This window comes from Trichomycterus rosablanca, chromosome 22, assembly GCF_030014385.1.
Source record: "Trichomycterus rosablanca isolate fTriRos1 chromosome 22, fTriRos1.hap1, whole genome shotgun sequence".
Classification (NCBI taxonomy): Eukaryota; Metazoa; Chordata; class Actinopteri; order Siluriformes; family Trichomycteridae; genus Trichomycterus; species Trichomycterus rosablanca.
In genome coordinates, this window is record NC_086009.1 from 2,449,775 (window position 1) to 2,469,716 (window position 19,942).

General features: G+C 38.8%; 1 long non-coding RNA gene across 1 annotated transcript; it reads left to right on the plus strand.

The window, feature by feature from the left end:
• Positions 1-16,228: 16,228 nt before the first annotated feature.
• LOC134335926 (uncharacterized) lies at positions 16,229-18,272 on the plus strand. Its single transcript, XR_010015664.1, has 3 exons — positions 16,229-16,253; positions 17,542-17,587; positions 17,690-18,272. It is a non-coding gene; the product is annotated as an uncharacterized LOC134335926 (long non-coding RNA).
• Positions 18,273-19,942: the final 1,670 nt, after the last annotated feature.

The window sequence follows — 19,942 nt, forward strand, 5'->3', positions numbered from 1 at the left end:
CACTGTTGGGCCCTTGAGCAAGGCCCTTAACCCTCAATTGCTTATATTGTATACTGTCACAGCTGTAAAAGCATCAGCTAAAAGGCGAAAATGTAAATGTAATAATGTCCATCAGGCCCAATGATCATTCTGCATGGACGTACAACAACTAACAAATCTGACACAATTTCCCAGGACAGGCAAACTCTCATAATTCTCAAAAGTGTCCATGTTCACCATTAAAAGTCACTATGAAAAACTTTATCAGTAAGAGGTCAGGAGGACCCAAATCCTGCTGAGAGTCAGCAGTGAACAACTATAAACAGAGCTCAACACTGCACACGGTTAGCATGTTACGGTTACCATAAATAGAAAACTTCCAACTGCAGCTGATTACTGTGGGAAAATGTTTCCCTTGGTATTCTGTTTACTTTCTGTAGTGGAGCAGCTCACCAGTGAAAGCTGAAAAAGCTTCCCACACCATGGCGCCTAACCGTGGTAGAAATGCTGAAACCTCTCTGAACTTAAACCATGCCACATCACTCTACATATCTCAGCTTAACCCCTCTGAATCAAACCGGCCAGACTTTGGAAGGTTTTTCACGATATACATTTTAATTGGTGCAGTTCTTGTCAAGTCCTGTATTGAGATACACATTCCTAATTTCTGAATCTGTAACGTATGGTTTGGTAATATCTGTTTTATTTTCTTTAGTGTGATCCATACCTGCCCCAGGCCCCCAGCACGATGAGGACATGAGCTCTGATGGTCACCTCGTTGACGTTATGAACGGCAAAACTCTGCTCTTTTGGACTTTAATTGCTGTAAGTCAATTTTTAATTTCATTTTGTCTTTTTCCTGAACACAGACTCATCAAAATATTTACACGCCTCTGGTCAAATTCTACTTTTTGTTGAAAATGAGGTAATGCTGAGTCAGTCCAGGCAACAGACTTATGTTACAGAATATATGAACTTTTCCCCAGTATGTTTCTCTGTAGAGGATTATTAACCAGTTAATGACTAATCAGGGGTGAAGACTGGTTAAGAGCCTGAAGCTTAAGTGGGGAGGGTTTGTACTATGGAATCAAAAAAGGATCATAAAGATTTTGAGTTTGTAAAACAAAAGTCACAAATGTACTGAAACTTGTAAATGCATTTAAACAACTACATGCACGAAAAATCCAAATCCACAAATGAACTGGAATGTGCAAACATGAAACAGAAATTAATATTAATAATAATTCAAATGTACAAATGTGAAAAAATATTTTAAATATATATAAATATATATTTTTCAATTTGTAAAAAATATTAGCATTTGTAAATCCGATCTTGTGAATGTGTGGAGTTAAAATCCTCTCATTCACCTTCTCTGCTGCAGTTGCGAAACTCTTGCTGCAGTTGCGAATTTTGACCCTGTTTTGACGCCTAATTGATGGACCAATAGGAAAGCTTTAAGCTGGACCAATCAGATTGCGAGGTTTGTTTAACTAATCAGAACACTGATTTGTTGCTGTCACTCAATTTCGGCACGCTGTTGGAACACGCCTCCCAATCTCAGTCATGGAGCTTCCAGCCAGAGGTACAATGGAGAGTCAGGTAAGGAACAATGCTAGCTCATGTTTCTTTTGCAGAAAGTTCGTTTTAAAAATATAACAGGCAGGCTCTGTGTAGTGCTTTTATTTATATTGTCAGTTTGACTCCTGTGCTAGCTTTGGGTAGCTGTAGCCAATTAGATAAAGATGGTTAATTAATTGGCTACAGCTACCCAAAGCTAGCACAGGAGTCAAACTGACAATATAAATAAAAGCACTACACAGAGCCTGCCTGTTATATTTTTAAAACGAACTTTCTGCAAAAGAAACATGAGCTAGCATTGTTCCTTACCTGACTCTCCATTGTACCTCTGGCTGGAAGCTCCATGACTGAGATTGGGAGGCGTGTTCCAACAGCGTGCCGAAATTGAGTGACAGCAACAAATCAGTGTTCTGATTAGTTAAACAAACCTCGCAATCTGATTGGTCCAGCTTAAAGCTTTCCTATTGGTCCATCAATTAGGCGTCAAAACAGGGTCAAAATTCGCAACTGCAGCATGAGTTTCGCAACTGCAGCAGAGAAGGTGAATGAGAGGATTTTAACTCCACACATTCACAAGATCGGATTTACAAATGCTAATATTTTTTACAAATTGAAAAATATATATTTATATATATTTAAAATATTTTTTCACATTTGTACATTTGAATTATTATTAATATTAATTTCTGTTTCATGTTTGCACATTCCAGTTCATTTGTGGATTTGGATTTTTCGTGCATGTAGTTGTTTAAATGCATTTACAAGTTTCAGTACATTTGTGACTTTTGTTTTACAAACTCAAAATCTTTATGACCCTTTTTTGATTCCATATTGTACAGGATTGCAGAGGTCACCAAATATTCTGAACTGACTGAACTGTTGTAAGACTAAAAACTCATCCCAACAGTCACACACACACACACACACACACACACACACACACACAAACTCAATGTTTTAAACCTAAACTGTAATAAACCAGCCAAGTCTGGAAAATTTAATGTTTGATAAATATTTTGATTTGGTTTCATTTGATTCAGTTCTTTTCATTCTGTTTTATTTGATTTAACTCTTCTGATTTAGTTCCATTTGATTCAGATTTTTTTATTCAGTTTTATGCGATTCAGCTGTTTTGATTTAATTCCATTTGATTCAGCTTTTTTAATTCGGTTTCATTTGATTCAGTTTAATTCGATTCAGTTCTTTTGATTCGGTTTCATATGATTCAGCTCTTTTAATTCAGTTCTATTTGATTTGGTTTAATTCGATTCAGTTCTATTTGATTCATTTCTTGTGGAGGTGTTTTCCTGAGCACTGTCAGTTGGACGTGGTTTGTTTAGTTCGATGTGAAAGAACTCAAAACAAAACATATTCAACTTCATAATTTTTTTTCAAGTTGTATTTTTTTTATATAAATTGATGCCTACAATACCTTAAAAAGTTTACACACATCCATTTCCTAAAGCAGATAAGAGCCCTGTTATCATATTTTGTGTATCTTAGCATCTTAACAGCCACACATGGTTTTTATAGGACACAGGTTTGTACAGCAGGCAGGCCAGACTAGCACCAACAATTTCTGATTATGTGTGGTTTGACCTGGTCATGTTGATACATGGATGGATGTCCCAACATGACCAGAAGAAATCATTCTAAAGGCAGCGTTTGTTGCTCCACAGTTCATTAATGGTGCCATCACAGATATATGGGTTCTTCATGCTGTGGGTACTAACGCACCTCCAGCTACTGGTAACAATACAGATGTTTTTATTCTCTTTTGGCCTGGAAAACATGACCTCCGTGTATCCACCGTGTATCTGTTACAGACATCTGATGAAATCAAGCGTGACTGGGTGTGTTTTTCAAACAATGCTGTGGTTTTACCACAACAACCATTCCAGAGTGGGACTGTTTTCCATTAACACCGTGTCACGACATGCTTCATTCCTCATATACCACAACAACTTGGCAACCATCACTCATGCGATTGGAAAAGTGTTACACCTTAAAATCACGTGAGTTTCAAAAACATTTGGGACGGTGCGCAAAAAATGCTAACAAAAAGCGAAAGTGAAACCAGAATGAGTTTTTATGAATTGTATTTTTTTTTGTACACGGATGCTTATTCCAAATTTGGTGCCTGCATGATGTTTTAAAAAGTTGGGACAGGAGCATGTTCACCTGCTGTGTTACATTTTTGGCACTGAAGACACAAATTAATAAAGTTTTATACGTGGATCAGGGCTCTGTTGTGATATTTTGTCTTGATGCAGGACACATTCTTTTATAGAACACAGACCAACAGGCAGGCCAGTCTAGTACCCACAACCTTTGATTATGCAGTCATGCTTTCGTAATGCGTGCAGAATGTGGCTTGGCGGTAAAACACGCTAGCACACCAGAGCTGGGATTTCGAATACATCGTATCGAATCTCAGCTCTGCCATCCGGCTGGGCTGGGCGGCCACATGAACAACGATTGTCTGTTGTTCACAGGGTGGGATGAGCCGGACCAGGGTTCCTCATAACTAACTGATGCAATTACAACCTCTGCTGGCTTATTGATGACGCCTGCGCAGAGTTGGGGAATAATGCTGATCAGGGTGTGGCTCCCTGCACACAAGACTGATCCGCGTATGAACTCGCCTTTGCAGGGGAATAGATGCAGTCTGTACTGCGCATGTGTCGGAGGGGGCGTGTGTCAGTTGCAAAGCTCCTCAGTCAGCAGTGAAGGGTTGTATCGGTAGAGGTGAAGCGTAACGCAATCAGGGGAATTGGATACGACTAGATTAGGGGAGAAAAATTGGGGGGTGAGTTCAGAGAAAAAAAGGGGAAAAAAGGTCCATTAAAAATAAATCGTCAGCATATTTTGCTCCAAAATGTACGGATATATTTCTGCATTCTCTGTGCTGTCAGAGATGTTTAAGTTATCAACACACACCTTTACAGTTCTGATTGTAGATCAGGGGCTTGTTTTGTCCAACAGCATCTAAATTCTTTAATGTTATAAAGCTTGCTGACCTGAGGACAGATGACGCTTTGGGATTTCTTGCTGAACTTGACGAGGACTGTCAGTGGGGCGTTGATGCTGTCAAATTAGTCCTATTAATATGGGTACAGAGAAGTAACCAGCTGTAGTTAATTATAATTATTAAGAATGATTTGGAAGGCTGTGGCACAAAGCTAAATCAGTATAGATAGTATTAGATTACGTTATTAATGTTAAAGTTCATGTTTTAATCTTATCTTCTTTCACAGGGATTTCTTTTAAGTGTGGATGTCTGTGATGCCAGATGTCCTGAACAACCTTTTTCAAACTTTTTTGTAAGTCTTTTTACTACAGAATTTTACTGCAGGCAAATCATATAATACTTTGTGTTTCTATACAACCTGTGTGGTGTTAATGTAATATTTAAATGCTGTGTGTGTGTGTGTGTGTGTGTGTGTTTTATAGAAAAAAAAAAATTTATTAGCGGACCACTTCATTGAGATACGACATTTCACATCTCCTACTAAGACAGCAGAGGTAACTTACATTTACATGTTCGGCATTTAGGAGACGCATTTATCCAAAGTGATTTACGGTATACTGTCTAAGCAATTGAGGTTTAAGGGCCTTGCTGAAGGGCCCAACAGTGGCAACCTGGCAGTGGTGGGGCTTGAACCAGCAATCTTCTGATTACTGGTCCAATACCTTAACCGCTAGGCTATAACTGCTGTATAACAGCTTCTACAGCTTCTAAATAATAGAAATAAATAAAGCATAAATTATTCAGTATTTGTATCTGTAAGGACACCGTTGATGTTAGGAGTCAGTGGTATCCCTGCTTGTTTCAGCAACAGTGTGGCTGTGTAGCAATAGAGTACAGGTGCTAGACTGGCCTGCCTGCAATCCAGTCCTGTCTGCCATTAAAACCGTGTGACACAACATGTGTCCTTTTAGAATGAATTAGTGTTAATTCATTCAAAATATTACAGATTAAAATTCGCTTCTTTTTTTTTACTTTCTTAAATATGTTATAAATATGTACACACATCCAAAAAATGAACTTTTCAGGACAGGGAGGAATATTTTAATCTTTTAATTACACACAAAAATAACAGCTTGCAATGAAAAACATTACAATACGCTCACTGTACACCAATCAGCCATAACATTTAAACCATTTACATTACATTTACATTTTCAGCATTTAGCAGACGCTTTTATCCAAAGCGACTTACACAGTGAGCGGAACACAATGAGCAATTGAGGGTTAAGGGCCTTGCTCAGGGACCCAACAGTGGCAACTTGGTGGTGGCGGGGCTTGAACCGGCAACCTTCTGTTTACCAGTCCAGTACCTTAACCACTGAGCTATCACTGGCTCACCTCCTTGTTTCTACACTTTGTAGTTCTACGATTACTGACTGTAGTCCATCTGTTTCTCTACATGCTTTGTTAGCCCCCTTTCATGCTGTTCTTCAATGGTCAGGACCCCCACAGGACCACCACAGAGCAGGTATTATTTGGGTGGTGGATCATTCTCAGCACTGCAGTGACACTGACATGGTGGTGGTGTGTTAGTGTGTGTTGTGCTGGTATGAGTGGATCAGACACAGCAGCGCTGCTGGAGTTTTTAAACACCTCACTGTCACTGCTGGACTGAGAATAGTCCACCAACCAAAAACATACAGCCAACAGCACCCCGTGGGCAGCGTCCTGTGACCACTGATGAAGGTCTAGAAGATAACACACCACCACCATGTCAGTGTCACTGCAGTGCTGAGAATGATCCACCACCTAAATAATACCTGCTCTGTGGTGGTCCTGTGGGGATTCTGTGGGGGTCCTGACCATTGAAGAACAGGGTGAAAGCAGGTTAAAAAAAGTATGTAAAGAAACAGATGGACTACAGTCAGTAATTGTAGAACTACAAAGTGCTTCTATGTGGTAAGTGGAGCTGATAAAATGGACAGTGAGTGTAGAAACAAGGAGGTGGTTTTAATGTTATGGCTGATCAGTGTATGTAAACATTTGACTTTTTAGTCTAAATGTCTGATAATTTTGTCACACTTTAATTTGTTCATTTTGTCTTTTCATGTTATTTCGTTCCCAGACTAATGACACTCTGCTTTCTTTAATAAACACACTGTGCTCCAGTGTGGACAAAAATTATCAATTTTACCCTAAAAAGGTTCAACCCACTGAACCTCTTCAGCAAGTCATGTGGGGGTATGCAGAACTCCTGAGTTCACTTGTAAGTACACATCAGATATATTAGATTAATTATGATGAATACCTGACCTGTGGGGGGATGTTTGTAACGGGTGTGACGTCGTGTCATCTCTGTTTTTTCAGCTAAACCAGACTTTTGAGGTAAACCAGACTCGTGCGAACAACACAATGATGCAAATGTGTGAGAAGCACATCTGCCATAATTCCACATACCACAAAAGTTATGTGCTGCTGAAAGAGTTTAAGACGCTGTATTATAACGTATGCTCCTGGAATGAACCTCCATCAGGTACTGAACTCATGTGCTACTAGGGTGAACATTTTACCCATTTTTCCTACATTTATTTTAAGACTCACTAGTAAAAATGCTTCTGTTTGTTTTCTTGAAATACAAGAAATACAATCTTTTTTTGGATTTTTCATTTTAATTCTATGATCAGCAAAAGGCAAAAAGTTTGAGTGAAAAGTAAAATCTCTGTAAAATACATCCAAGTTTAGAATTTCTTAGCATTCGGCTGAAAAGCGAGTCAGCACGTTGGTAAACCTGATCTTGTGAATTCCTGATGCGCGTCTTACTTTGAACAGATGGATTTGTAACGAGCCCATTGGTTATGAAATAATGTCCTTCTGCCTTGCCAAATATGGCCAGCAGAGGGGGCATGGAGGCGTAGAAGGTTGACGTGTCGGTTCCTCTCAACTGACAGTCACCTGCACAACATTATCTATTATCTATTTATTACGCTTTCCGCTCTGGTCTGGTTTCCCACACTTTTCCTGGGAACTCCAAGGGAACCAGGACGAGCGAGCTGATTGTCCTTTACCAGGCGCCTCACGATTGCAGTTGCAAAAATCCTTTTTTACATCTAAGAAGTATCATGACATTCACATATTTACAGTGTATTTACTTATTAACATATTTTTGTTCTTTATTTTCCATCTACTCCTCGTCTGACCTCAGAGTGCCCGGGTTCAGGAAGTAAGTAACAAATCATTTAAATAGCTTTCACATGTCTTTAAATTATTTTTTGTTTTGTTCTCCTGGCCCCTGCAGTCGTGCTTTCAAATCAAAAGTGAAAAGCACTGAATTTTCCTCAGTGCACCAGTTGGTTGAGAGATTTGTAGAAGTTACAGCTGCATCCTTCAGTCCACAGGGAATAATGAAATCCTAGATTTTTCTTTTCCCACCAATTCAAAAAACAGATCTCAATTCCAGAACGGTTAGGACAGTGTGTAAAATGAAAGATAAATAATAATTGGCTTCCCGTTGCTCAACGCATTCAATTCAAAATTCTTCTATTCACTCACAAAGCTCTCCATAATCAGGCCCCATCCTACCTCACCGACCTGCTCCATCAGCACATTCCCTCCCGTAGGCTTCGCTCTTCTGAGGCTAACCTACTGTCCATACCCTCTAGGACCAAGCACTGGACCTGGGGTGACAGGGCCTTTTCCATAGCTGCTCCATCTTTATGGAATGCTCTCCCCAAACACCTACGAGATTGTCCTGACCTGTCCAAATTCAAGTCACTTCTCAAAACTCATCTATTCAAAATGGCATTTAACTTGTAACAACACGAAATAAATGCTTTTATTTTTGCTATTCTTTTTAATAGTTTTTATACTTAGATCATGACAGAAATGTGAAGTCCTAGATCCTAAAACTTGTAAAGTTTTCAGTTTCCTGATTGCATGTGAATCTGTCCTGTTTCTGTCTAATTTTAAGAAATTGTTCTATATTTGTTGTTCTCTCTCATAATTTAGCTAATTTTTAATGAACTGTCTTATGCTGCTCTCTTTGTTTTTATCTTAATTATTCTTGATGTTGATGTACTATTTTGATTTTGTACTATGATTTGTATGGTGTATGTACGTATTTGTTTTGATTATTTGTCTTATGTAAAGCGTCTTTGAGTATCTTGAAAAGCGCTATATAAATAAAATGTATTATTATTATTATTATTATTAAAATCCAATGCAGTCGTGTGTAACTTTTCTTTCACATGTTTTAATTATTATATATAAGTTATTATTTCACATTTATTATCTCATTATTTCATATTATTACCTCATTAATTCTTTATTATTACATCATTATTTCCTAGTAGTATTATCTTATTATTTCTTATTATCTTATTTTTTATATTATTATCATATTATTTCTTATCATTACCTCATTGTTTAATAAAAAATAAATAAAGCACAATTAATCTTTTGTTTCTATTTTTTTTTTAGATCCATCGACTTCCGCTCCATCCTTCACTAAAGTAAACCACATCACCAGTAAGTCTCTGCACCTTTTTTATTTATGTTATACTGGTGATAAGGATCCAGGTCATTCCAAAGGGTTCACAAACTTTTTCCTACAGCAGTAATACAGTCAGGATTCACTGTGATGTAAAATTGATGCTGATTTCTAAAAATAGTTTTTTTGTTCACCTTTATTTATTTATTTTTTTTTTTTTTATTGTTTAGGCACCCAGGCTTCACCGTCTACAGAAAGAAGCAAAACGACACCACCCACCTGTGAGTCATACAAACCCAAATCAGAAAAAGTTGGGACGGTGTGGAAAATGCAGATTTAAAAAAATACTGAAAACACAGTGTTTCTTAGGTTTACTTTAACTTTTATTTCATTGCAGACAGCTGTATGTGGTATAACCCAAAATAGTCCATGTTTTGTCTGACCAGCTTGATTTAATTTGTTAGTAAACATCAATCCCTGCATTTCTGACCTGCAACACATTCCAAAACAAGTTGGGACGGTAAAGCATTTACTATTCTGTAACATTGCCGTTCCCTCTCACAACACTTTAAAGACGTTTTGGTACCGAGGACACCGAACAATTACGAGTTTCAGGTCTTATTTTGTCCTATTCTTCCTGCAAACCTTTCCTTATTGGAGAAAGGTCAGGACTGCAGGCTGGCCAGTCCAGCACCTGTACCCTGTTCTTCTGCAGCCATGCTTTTGTAGTGTGTGCAGCATGTCGTCTTGTTGCTCTAAAATCTTAATGTTCTTTTCTGCAATAGTGCTGCCATCACAGAAGTGTAAATGACCTTTGCCAAGGGCACTGAACTAACACCATACCATCACAGACCCTTGCCCTTGGACTTCTTGCTGAAAACAGTCTAGATGGTCCTTTTCTGTTAAATATCTTGGGTATATTCTCTCTGCAATGAAATACAAGTTGAATTAGGGCCAGTGATAGCTCAGTGGTTAAGGTACTGGACTAGTAAACAGAAGGTTGCCGGTTCAAGCCCCGCCACCACCGAGTTGCCACTGTTGGATCCCTGAGCAAGGCCCTTAACCCTCAATTGCTCATTGTGTTCCGCTCACTGTGTAAGTCGCTTTGGATAAAAGCGTCTGCTAAATGCTGAAAATGTAAATGAATTAAATGCACTGCATTTTCATTTTATTTGCAATATTTATACTGTCCCAATTTTTTCTGATTGGGATTATAGATTACACTGGCACTGGAGTTAAAACCTCTGTGCATGTTTCTTTTTTATGTTCATTATCATTATTTATTATAATTTTTTTGAGTTGGGGGTGGCCTTGTTGTAGTTGGTGCCAAAGACATAAAGACATGCAACCTGTTGACTTGGGTTCGGTCCTCGTCTCCTGTCTCTGACTTGTAAGGAGTTTATCATGCTCTGTTTGGCCTGTTTGGGTTCTTTGTTTCCATCCATTATGCAAAAGTTGCCTTGGCTGCCTTGAGCTGACTGACTGGATCCTGACTGGAATAAAGCCACAAGTCTGATAAATGAAAGAATGAAACATTTGAAACTGGCACATTAAGTGTCATTAAATGCTGTTGAAAGGTCCTGTGGATCTGGATCTGATTCTGGCCTCTGGGTTCTGGGTTACCTCTGAAAGGTGGGCTGAGTGCCCAGGATTGCCCTCCGGACAGAGCGATGAATTGCACCCAGTGTTTTGGTGTGTCGTGGGATCTTCATGGTTTCATCGTGTTTTTGATGAAGGCTTCCCATTGTGCAGTCCAGTCGGAGGTCTGATATGTGCTGTGAGTTTGTACCCTGCAGTTCTTTGTCCCAAAATGTAAATAATGCGGAACAGTGATGGTTATTTAATTGCGTTCACCCTCTTCTGATTTATTACACGCTTGCTTGCGTATGCTGTTGAAGCCGTTTGCTTCAGTATGTAGGACGTTTTACAATCCTGATCACAGCTCTCATCTCATTCTTCACATGTTTGTTCTGTCTCCTGTTTGTACAGTGATGTCGAGTAATAAAACATATGCTGTTAATAAATAGTCTCAGTGCGCTTTCAGTTCAGGTCCCAAGCCTGGAACCCCTGTGTAGAAGTAGAAGACATATATACATATATAAATAAACACGTGTACAGTACAATTAAATTCATTTTTTGCATATCTCAGCTTGTTTGGAAGCTGGGGTCAGAGTGCAGGGTCAATGTACGGCACCCTGGAACAGACAGGGTTAAGGGCCTTGCTCAAGGGCCCAACAGTGGCTGCATAGCGGAGGCTGGATTTAAACCGGCAGTCTTCTAGTTGATAGCCCAAAGCTCTACCCGCTAGGCTACCCCTGTCCCCTAGATAATTTGCTTAATCTCGTGCTGACTGTGTTTGAGATCTAATCTGTCTTACCAAGACTTTGACGTTTTTATTAGACATACTTTTTTAGATTGTTGACCTGGAGGAACAATGATCTGAACAGTGTCTGGACGACTGGGCTAGTGGCTTTATTTGCGGTGGGTCCAATTCATTAGGCGAGAGTCAGGAAACACCCCGGACAAGTCGGCAGTCCATCACAGGGCACACACACACACACACACACACTTGTAATAATTTTAGTATCTCTAACTCACCAGTTCCAACTTACTGTCTTTGTACTGTGGGAGGAAACCGGAGCTCCCAGAGGAAACCCCGCAGACACAAAAAGAACATGCCAACTCCACACAGAACCCAGACCCACCCATTGTAGATTTCTGCATCACATGTTGCTGTTATTCTGTTTTGCAGATACAGAAAACGTTATGCTGCCTCATCAGACATCAACTGACTCGAATAATGGTAAAATAATACAAAACCTTTTATATCTGTGTATTAATCTTTAAAGTAGCCTTCTCATTATAACACACTGATACACTGTATGACCAAAAGAATCTGGACACCCTTGATAACTGTTAGGTTTAGCTGTCTCAGCCACACACACTGACAACAGGTGTAAAGAATATATATAAAATCATATAAAATAATTCAAACGCTTTCCAACTGAGTTCGATTGAGTTTGTTGTGGGGAAGCTCCAGTGACCTGCACAGACCCTTTACCTAAATCCCCCTGAACACGTAAGGGATGAATTAGAACACTGATTGTGAGTGTGACCCGACCTCATGAATGCTTTTTTGATTAGATGGGCATAAATTCCAATGGACTCAGTCCAGAATCTAGTGGAAAGTCTTTCTAGAGGAGTGGATTCAGGGCACAGGATGAATAAATGAATTAACATCAATTGGATGGAACCAAACAGCTCACAGTCAGGTGTCCACATACTTTTAATTAGATCAGACCTGAGTGGCGTCTAAACAATTTAGGAACGACGGTTTAGTGGCTTCAGCTGATTTTTACTGATTATTTAAATCACACGTCCCTGTTTTTCTGTCTTGCAGGTTTAGAAAACGTTACTCTGCATCATCAGACATTTACTGACTCAAATGGAACTAATGGTAAAATAATACAAAAAATTTCTCATATCAGTGTATTTACTCTTTATATTACCAAAAGTATGTGGACACCCTTCCTGACTACTAAGTTTACGTGTTTCAAAAATCAACTATATAAATTAAATGTGCTTTCACATTTTCTGGCAACAGATGTCAGTGCTTCTCCGGTCCAGTACGATTGTTCCCTTGTGCAGAAAGTGAAATCCCATCAACACTGATATTTATTGGGATTTTAACGTCATGTTTTACACTCATGGTTACATTCATGACAGGAACGGAAGTTACTGGTTACCCAAGATTCCTCAGTTCACAAGTTTAATATCAAACACAGTCATGGACAATTTTGTATCTTCAATTCACCTTACTGCACATCTTTGGACTGTGGGAGGAAACCGGAGCTCTCAGAGGAAACCCACACAGACACGGGGAGAACATGCAAACCAAAAACAGAAAGGACCCGGACTGCCCCACCTGGGAATCAGACCCCACTGAAGGTGCTCAAGTGTGTTTGGATGTGTTTTATCAGACACACTTTTTAAATTAGATTGTTGACCTGGAGGCGCCATCTGAACAGTGTCTGGACGACTGGGCTAGTGGCTTTATTTGCGGTGGGTCCAATTCATTAGGCGAGAGTCAGGAAACACCGCAGACAAGTCGGCAGTCACACACACACACACACACACTTGTGATAATTTTAGTATCTCTAACTCACCAGTTCCAACTTACTGTCTTTGTACTGTGGGAGGAAACCAGAGCTCCCAGAGGAAACCCCGCAGACACAAAAAGAACATGCCAACTTCACACAGAACCCAGACCCACCCATTGCCGATTTCTGCATCACATGTCCCTGTTTTTCTGTTTTGCAGATACAGAAAACGTTATGCTGCCTCATCAGACATCAACTGACTCGAATAATGGTAAAATAATACAAAACCTTTTATATCTGTGTATTAATCTTTAAAGTAGCCTTCTCATTATAACACACTGATACACTGTATGACCAAAAGAATCTGGACACCCTTGATAACTGTTAGGTTTAGCTGTCTCAGCCACACACACTGACAACAGGTGTAAAGAATATATATAAAATTATATAAAATAATTCAAACGCTTTCCAACTGAGTTCGATTGAGTTTGTTGTGGGGAAGCTCCAGTGACCTGCACAGACCCTTTACCTAAATCCCCCTGAACACGTAAGGGATGAATTAGAACACTGATTGTGAGTGTGACCTGACCTCATGAATGCTTTATTAATTAGATGGGCATAAATTCCAATGGACTCAGTCCAGAATCTAGTGGAAAATCTTTCTAGAGAAGTGGATGCAGGGCACAGGATGAATAAATGAATAAACATCAATTGGATGGAACCAAACAGCTCACAGTCAGGTGTCCACGTACTTTTAATTAGATCAGACCTGAGTGGCGTCTAAACAATTTAGGAACGACGGTTTAGTGGCTTTAGCTGATTTTTACTGATTATTTAAATCACACGTCCCTGTTTTTCTGTCTTGCAGGTACAAAAAACGTTATGCAGCATTACAAATTTACTGACTCAAAAAGAACTAATGGTAAAATAATACAAAACATTTCATATCTGTGTATTTACTCTTTATATTACCAAAAGTATGTGGACACCCTTCCTGACTACTAAGTTTACGTGTTTCAGAAAATCAGTTATATAAATAAAATGTGCTTTCACATTTTCTGCTTCTCCGGTCCAGTACGATTGTTCCCTTGTGCAGAAAGTGAAATCCCATCAACAGTGATCATTATTAGGACTTTAACGTCATGTTTTACACTTTGGTTACATTCATGACAGAAACGGTAGTTACTCATACCACAAGGTTAATCAGTTCACAGGTTTAATATCAAACACAGTGATGGACAATTTAGTATCTTTAATTCACCTCACTGCAAGTCTTTGGACTGTGGCAGGAAACCGGAGCTCCCGGAGGAAACCCATACAGAAAAGACCCAGACCGCCCCACGTGAAAATCGGACCCAGGACCTTCTTGCTGTGAGGCGACAGTGCTACCCACCGATCACAAATAGCACAAACAATCGCTCATTGTTTTGGACTGGAATGCTCAACATGCTCATACACGAGTGTCCTCATACTTTTGACCATATATTTACCTTGCTAAGTCTTGACAAGCCTGGACGCCAATTTCGATGTTAGATTAAGTTTTGATACAGAAAAACATCATAGGACTCAACCTTTTAAGCCGTAGCCTAGTGGTTAAGGTACTGGATTAGTAATCAAAAGGTTGCTTGTTCAGGCCCCACCACTGCCAGGTTGCTGCTGTTGGGCCCTTGAGCAAGGCCCTTAACCCTCAATTGCTCAGATTGTATACTGTACTGTAAGTCGCTTTGAATAAAGGCGTCTACTAAATGCTGAAAATGTAAATGTAAAACTTAATCAATTTTAGCTGAGAAATGTTTAAAATTCATAAATGTATTTATTAATAATGTAAGAATGATAATGTTTGTATATTTGTATATTCCAGATGCAACCTAAACAAATACATTCTACTCAGGTGGAATCATTTGAATTGTTAACATTTTTTAAAACTTTTTAATTTCAGTTTCAGGAACTCAGTTTCAGGAAGCTTTGACTTTAGCATGTAAGTGTGGGACATCAAACTGACTTATTATGTGTATCAGTATTTTCTTTTGAGTACTAATCAGTATGATGTCTTGTTTTCTAGATTCGATCCTGTCACCACTTTTAATTGTTTCGGTGATGCTAAACGTCTGCCTCTGCACTTATATTGTACCCAGGTACAAAAAACAGAAGCGAGACAAGGTAATGTTTGCTGCGATTGTTCTCCGTTTCCTGTCTGTGTTGTAACATGTTCGTTCTGATGAGTCAGTGAGAGTTCTTGCTGTCATTAGTCTCAGGTTTATTCTGTGCTGGTCTTTTACTGGTCCTGAATAGTGCCAAAATATTTCTTTTAAATGATCACAGATCAATAAATCTATTGGGGGTGGCACGGTGGCTCGGTGGGTAGCACTGTCACCTCACGGCAAGAAGGTCCTGGGTTTGATTCCCGGGTGGAGCGGTCCGGGTCCGTTCTGTGTGGAGTTTGCATGTTCTCCCCGTGTCTGTGTGGGTTTCCTCTGGGAGCTCCGGTTCCCTCACAAAGTCCAAAGACATGCAAGTGAGGTTAACTGGAGATACAAAATTGGCCTCAGATGTGTGTGTGTGTGTGTGTGAGAGAGAGACCTGTAATGGCAGCCTGTCCAATATGTTTCCTGGATTTTGCCCAGTGAATTGTACCCACCGTGACCCTATATCAGAAAAAAACTGTGCTGAAAACACTTCTTATTTTACCAATAGTTTTTAACCTTTTTGACCTGTTTGAGATCCTGCCACAACATTGCAGTGATGTTTAAATCAGAACTTTTACTAGGCCATTTCAATTTTTTAATTTTATTTCTTTATTATTTATTACTTTTTCATTCAGAGATCTTGTTGTCTTGTTGCATAGCTTAGATGTACTTGAGCTTCAGATCACAGATTTATGGTCGTCAACCTAATAGCTTTGAAATTGGCACTTGTTGCCTCCCACTTTGACAAAGTGAAAAATGTTTGTGGTCGGAAAAGTTCATTTTTTTTGTCACACAAGAAGAACAGTTGCAGTAAATCCATGTTATGACAGATTGTAGATTTTTTTTACCTGGACTGCGTGTGTTCGGATGATTTATTTTATGCTCCGTTTGGTCTTTTTCAGTTAGCTCAAGAACAGATGCTGCATGAATATTGCATGGGTGTGGCCCAGGTATCACTTTTAAATATGTTTTTGCTGCTGATGTTAACACACATGTAACAGAAACACCGGTGTGGCTGCTCATGTGGCAGGAGCATGATGAAAACCGGACACCATCGGAAGCTTCAGTTAATGTATACATCAACCATCAGAAGAGAGAAAAATGTGGTGCAGTTGCCAATGTGAGACAGGTTGCTGGCTCTCTGGTATTTCTGCAGTCAGGGAAAGTTCGACTTGATAATGAGGAAGGTCAGAAGAAAATGTTCTGGCTGGTTTGAGCTGACAAAGGGGCTTAAACAACAAACCTTTCACTGGTGTGAAGCAGAAAAGCATCTCAGAAAGCACAACACGTCGTACTTTCAGTTAGCTCCAAAAGCAAAAGTCCACATCAGATTCCACCTTTTGTCAGATCAAAACATGCTGTTTAAATGATAAAATGCTCTTTTATTATGAAGCATTTTACTTCATCTTCTTCCTAATGTAGATGTATCCAATTACCCAATCATATTTTACCTCTGCTGATGCTGATCTTTACTCCTGAACGAGAAGAGCCATAATGAACACATGCTCTGACACGTGTGCAGTACTGACCGCTTCTTTTCCCCTGCACCAGGTGGGTTCATATGGTGCTCAGAATCACATTTGGAGAGTCACGTGTCTCCATTATCCCAAACGGCAATCCCACCCTCGGACGAGCCGATACTTATCCATGGAGGCACCAGACCTGCAGATAGCAGAGCTGAGATTCAAATTTGTGAGTCTGAGACCACATGGGCATCCTCACACTGTTCAATTCTGACATCTATCTGCTTTGCACTGCAGAAATAAAGATTTAATGGACAAGACAATATTTATTTTGAACTTTCCACTTGAGGGAGTGGATTGTTATGTGGTCTTTGGCTGTTATGCATTCAGAGATGCTGTTCTGTTCGCAATAAGTGTATTAATTGGTTATTTAGGATGCTGAAACCTACGTGTCAGTCAGGCTGATCTCTGCCACTTGCTGAATGTTTTTCCCATATTTTTTCCATTCTGATGTTTGAACATTAACAGAAGCTCTTAAACCATGACTGCCATTTTGCTAAAATGTAACTGAACCTGTGTGTTCCCATAATCACTATGAACTACATGTTAAGGTAATTAAACTGCAGAACTAGAAGGAAATCGGTCGTGATAACAAATGTATAAAGCTGAATGCTAACTAAATCATGTAGACTCATGTGAAATACCTTAGTAATCAGATTCTTCATACCATCACATTTTTTAAACTTATTTAGATATTCTATACCTTCTTTTTTAGGATCAAAATATGCCACGAAGGAACTCGAGAACTGAAGATACCATAAGTGAGTTTCACTTCCTGTTAGTGTGTTTAAGTAATGCTATAGTTTCTTGTAAATTCATGAATGACATGCTAATCAGTTCTCGTTTCACTTCTTCCACTGTAGTCTAACGTCTCGCTGGATCATCAATCACAGCAGCAGATAAATCACCTATAAAAATGAGCCCAGGCGTGTCGTTTTGACTGTGATGCCAAACTCAGGCTGTTTTACAAAGGGCTGAAATGAGTGAAACTGTGGTCAGTTTTGGATGGGACGGTATTGACCTGAATACAGAATGGACATAGAGTGTCTGTTTTGTTGAGTTCTATCATAACAAGAAGCAACAATGGTTCATCTAGACAGATCACTTAATTTTGGCCAAAATCTCAGACTGAACTTATAAGCTTCCGTCTGGAGGACTGAAAGACATGAAGTTTATGGAACTGTGGACTATGAACTGGATGGAAGCATATTGTGAGCATATTAGTTGTGCTGCAAGGGTTGGGATTGGCCAGTAAATGAAATATTCTTGACAATGGGCTGCTTCCTGCTTTTATAACCTGCTATGCTGCATGTTCTAATAAGTATGAAAATGCAGAAACACTGTACAGATTATTAATTTAAAATAACAAAAGAGGGAAAAACACAGGATGTTTTACAACCCAACAGCGGATTGACGTCTCACTTGTAAATAAATCGATTAGGTTTTTATTTGCTGTATTTAAAGTATTATTTATAATGTGTGAAAGGTGTCGTAGATCAGATCTGGACTGAGCCCAGTAGAATTCAGTAACACAATAATGAGCTGTGTTCAGTGTTTTGTGGCTAAAATGAAACTAACCAAATTAATAAACCACATTAACTAGAGAGAGAGACGTGGGAGATTCTGTACCAACTCAACACCAGACAGAAACTAAAATCATATCAAATTCTTTTGGCTTTAATTCTGGATTCTAGTGAGACTTCAAACAGAAGTGTATAAACGATGGGGTGTTTTAAACCCACTACCAATATAAAAATATTCTTCCTTCACTGTTTTCTTAAAATTAGTATTGAAGCATCAAGCGTATTTTAAAAATCTGAGGATGTTTTGTGATCTGTTAAAGAGGCTCTGGTGTCTCAGAGACCCCAAACAAAACACAACATGACTGCATGTTTACTTTTAATTTCAGGACCACATAAAGTTTAAAACTTTGAAGTTAATTGTGTGGAAGAGATTCATTAATTATACATTATACATTAATTATTCTGTCCTGACATTATCTTCATTATCATTGTAAAAATGGTAATAAATATACCTCCAAGTGGCGATTTCTTGGGTTAGCCCACTATGGCCCAATATGTGAGTGTAGATCCATTCCTGAAGGAGAATAGAAGGATAGAAGCATTATGCCAAAGTTCATGTCAGACTATTTTAGCATGTCATAGTGCCATCTAGCACTGCAGTTATACTATTTTCTTGCCACAGCCTAAGAACCTCCTGCGCTCTGTGCCTCTGAAGTTTGGTGATTATCGGTGTGATGTTTTCTGAGTTAAAGCCGATTAAATGTGTGCTTTATGCTTGGCGCTGCTTCATGTTTTTAAGTGTTGTCTGGCAACAACACTGTATAAAAATTACAACTTTTTTTGATAATTATTAAAGTTTAAGTTCTCAGGGTTCCTTTGATACCACATTTGTGTATTTGGGGTGATCATTTAGAGACTGTGATTTGGCATATTATGCAGATTAGCTCAGAATCTGTGTGATGGTGTTTGGGCTTTTTCTACGGTGTAAGTAATCAGAAGAAAGAAATTTTGTCTGTACGTCTTACGGGGTATGTTTGACAGTATTCTATAGTGCCATTATCAGGCCAATCATGTTGTACAACTTTTGTTTGGTCTATGAATTTTGTTTTATCTGAGAAAAATTAGAAAAAGAAGAATCTTAACAAAAACAGCAGGTATCCGGCAGCGTTGGTGCTATAACGATTATAATAATAACGATCGGACCTTAATTTACAGCTGTTGCAGTTGTATCCTAACTGCGGGGGTGAAAATCTGCCCAATATAACTGCCTGCAAAGCACATTTCTTATTTTTTTGTGTTTACTTTTTTAATTTTCTTATTTGTCCTTCTGTCTTATGTCTGCACAAATACATTTTAACACACACACACACACACACACACACACACACACACACACACACACACACACATATATATATATATATATATATAGTATTTGTTAAAATGGGTGCACTTACTAAAACTGTGTGCTGCTATACCTGTAGCATTCATAAACTCCTATATATCTGTAATAAATGCCCATATATATATATATATATATATATATATATATATATATATATATATATATATATATATATATATATATATATA